This window comes from Bos javanicus, chromosome 7 (assembly GCF_032452875.1).
Source record: "Bos javanicus breed banteng chromosome 7, ARS-OSU_banteng_1.0, whole genome shotgun sequence".
Classification (NCBI taxonomy): Eukaryota; Metazoa; Chordata; class Mammalia; order Artiodactyla; family Bovidae; genus Bos; species Bos javanicus.
The window spans coordinates 41,907,353-41,910,999 of NC_083874.1; the positions used below are offsets into that span (position 1 = coordinate 41,907,353).

General features: G+C 33.4%; 1 non-coding gene across 1 annotated transcript; it reads left to right on the forward strand.

Moving 5' to 3' along the window:
• The first annotated feature begins 3,032 nt into the window (after window positions 1-3,032).
• LOC133252267 (U6 spliceosomal RNA) lies at window positions 3,033-3,136 on the forward strand. The gene has a single exon (XR_009737879.1). It is a non-coding gene; the product is annotated as a U6 spliceosomal RNA (small nuclear RNA).
• Window positions 3,137-3,647: the final 511 nt, after the last annotated feature.

Below are 3,647 nucleotides of genomic sequence, written 5' to 3' on the forward strand. Positions count from 1 at the left end.
TATTTTTGCCTGGAGAATCCCAAGGACAGAGGAGCCTGGTGGACTACAGGCTATGGGGTTGCAAGAGTTGCACACAACTTAGCAACTAAACCATTAATCTTAGAGATATGTAAAAGTTAATATTTTTAGTCTATCAAAATGTGTAAGGACTTTCTAAACACATAAGTGCAAAAAGAAATAAAGTTTACATGTTAAACTAAATTACTTTTTAAAATTCTGAGTCAAAGTATAAATTCAAAATTGAAATAAATATACAATCCATACTATTCACAAATGACTGTTTTCAATATATTAACACATATTAACAATATATTAACACATTTTTAAAAAATCTTTCAATCTTTCAATATAAAATACAAAATCTTTCAACATAAAAAAGCCTATGAAGAAGATACATGTTTCAAATAAGCATTGTTTACATGGATAAACATGAAAAGTCATATAAACACACTAATAATCAAGAAAGATGAGTTAAACAGTGATGTGTTTATCAAATTGACTAAAATTAAAAAACATATATACTTTAATGCTAGTTCAGGTGAAACTTGATGTCAGCACACTTTGAAGCTTTTCAAAAATAAATTCAAAATATGAGAAATTTTATGTATAAGAAATTTCAAATAGTTTACACCCTCCTTAAATTGTCTCAGAAAATCTTCATTCAGAGAGTACTTTCTATGGATCACTTTTATTTCAACACAAATTATAATTTAGAAATTTGAATGTAATGGAAATACTCAGTTTAAAAGTATTGTAATTGAGGCATAATTAATTTGATTTACAAACTCTTGACACATTTCAAGCTGAAGGGATAATATAGGACATGGTTTAAGAGACAGCAAAGGGGAGATTGGAGACTGGAGAAGCAGCAAAGGGAGTGTCATCACCCAAGGACGAGGAGTCCTTGTCAAACACAGGGGCTCCACCTGCCTGCACTGAACCGAACTGACGGAGACATTACATTCTGGGGCTGCTAGTGAGACCTACCTCACTGCAACCCAGAGGCCTTTATCTTGCCAGTGCTATAGAAACTGCCTTCGGTGTGCTGGATCCCACAGTTCCCATGTGGCTGTCAGTTGCCTACAGCTCCTTGAGCTACCAGAGACCCTCACCAGAAGCAAGAAAAAGTCACAGTTTCCTTCTTCCTCCCATTGTCCAGTGCCTCCCAGGGCTTGCACTCTCAGATCCTTAACAGAAACCAGGTGACAAAAGGGTTAAGACAAGCTATATACAGGCTAAAACCTTGGAGGACACAGGAGTCTCCACCCCCAAGTGTGGATCTTACATACAAAAGTCTCCATGTGGACAAAGGACAGTATACAGAAAGGATGCCATTGGGAAATAACATAATTTGAGAACATATGTATAGAAAAAGATTCAGAAGAATTTGACTGTAACTCCATCAGGGTATAGCTGCTTCTTTCTTGGGTCTTAGTTCTTAAACAACTGCCTGGTACATGGTATAAACTCTCTACATGTCTTTATTCAGAAGCCAAGTTATAACTATTAAGGCACAACTTATCTGGGAGACTATATTATGACTGACTTTTGATATTTGGCAAAACTAATACAATTATGTAAAGTTTAAAAATAAAATAAAATTTTAAATAAATAAATAAAATTTTCTTTATAATAGTTTGTGTCTTTTAAAATATTTTTCTATAATTAACACATTGACATTTAACTTAAAACTGATTATCTAAAATGCAATGAACATTAAAACAACACAGATTCCAAATGAGTTACAAAAAAAAAAAGAAAGAGTACAATCAGTAACCTATCAAAGAGTGATCCAAATGAAGATGGAAAGAAGACCACAGAAATTTTAGTCTCAACTACAAAACCAGTTACTGGTGTTGTCTTTAACATATCAACTAGACTATGAATTATAGGATCTTTATCATTGAAAGACAAGAGAGTCATCAATACCTCACAAAATATTCTTGAAGAAACAGTAAGAACACACATATACAATAAATTTTTTTGTAATATGAAAAGGCTAAGGCCATACATAAAATAATATCTATGTCATAGATAAGATTTTATTCATGATGGTAAGATTTTAGATTAATGTTAAAATTGTTCAAGATTTCTAGTTTAATAATAAAAGGAGATTTTTTTTAAAGACATAAGAGGAAAACCAGAAGTGTGCAAGAAAGACATCAGTTGTCTTTTTTTTTAGCACTCTTATCTACATTTTACTTCAAGGTCCCTGAAGGTATATATTAATACAGAACCATCATCCACCCCCCTAACGAGCACAGTCAAAACAGAAGTGATGTCACTCTCCTGTTTCTCTTTATACAGTTAATTGTGGCCACTTTCATTAGCCCAATCAAATGAAGCTTTCAGCATCATCTGATGATGGGATAAAACAAACAGAAAACAAAATTATAGGATCAAAAGGGTCATTATTGGTTTTGACTTTTTCTGGTTCTTGCACATTTTATTAATTCTTTTTTTTTTCAGTTTGAGGTCCATTTTATTTTTTTTATTTTTTTAACTATAAATTTATTTATTTTAATTGGAGGTTAATTACTTTACAATATTGTATTCTTGACTATATTTTGTCAATTCCCTTATTTTCTATGTTTATTAGGAAAAGCAAAAGTGTTTTTCTTGAATCTTTTATATAACACTTATAAAAAGGACATACAGATGGACAATAGGCACAAGAAAAGATGTCCAACATCACTAGTTATTTTTGTTGTTGTTCAGTGCTCAGTCATGTCCAACTCTTTGAAATTCCATGGACTGCACAATGCCAGGCTCCCCTGTCCTTCACCATCTCCCAGAGCTTGCTCAAACTCATGTCCATTGAGTCAGTGATCTCATCCTTTGTCATCCCGTTCTCCTTCTGCCTTCAATCTTTCCCAGCATCAGGACCTTTTCCAATGAGTTGGCTCTTCTCATCAGTTGGCCAAAGTTTTGGAGCTTCAGCTTCAGCATCAGTCCTTCCAATGAATATTCAGAGTTGATTTCCTTTAAGAAATCAAAGTTATTAGAGAAATGCAAATCAAAGCTACAGTGAGGTGCTCGCTTCGGCAGCACATATACTAAAATTGGAACGATACAAAGATTAGCATGGCCCCTGCACAAGGATGACATGCAAATTCATGAAGCATTCCATATTTTTTAAAGAGAACTCCACAAACTGCCAGAATACAGAAAGGACACCCCAAACTAGCAATATAAACAAGATGAAGAGACAGAGGAATACCCACCAGGTAAAGGAACAGGATAAATGCACACCAAACCAAACAAAAGAGGAAAAGATAGGGAATCTACCTGATAAAGAATTCTGAATAATGATAGTTAAAATGATCCAAAATCTTGAAATAAAAGTGGAATCACAGATAAATAGCCTGGAGACAAAGATTGAGAAGATGCAAGAAAGGTTTAACAAGGACCTAGAAGAAATAAAAAAGAGTCAATATATAATGAATAATGCAATAAATGAGATCAAAAACACTCTGGAGGCAACAAATAGTAGAATAATGGAGGTAGAAGATAGGATTACTGAAGTAGAAGATAGAATGGTAGAAATAAATGAATCAGAGAGGAAAAAAGAAAAACGAATTAAAAGAAATGAGGACAATCTCAGAGACCTCCAGGACAATATTAAATGCTCCAACATTCTAATCATA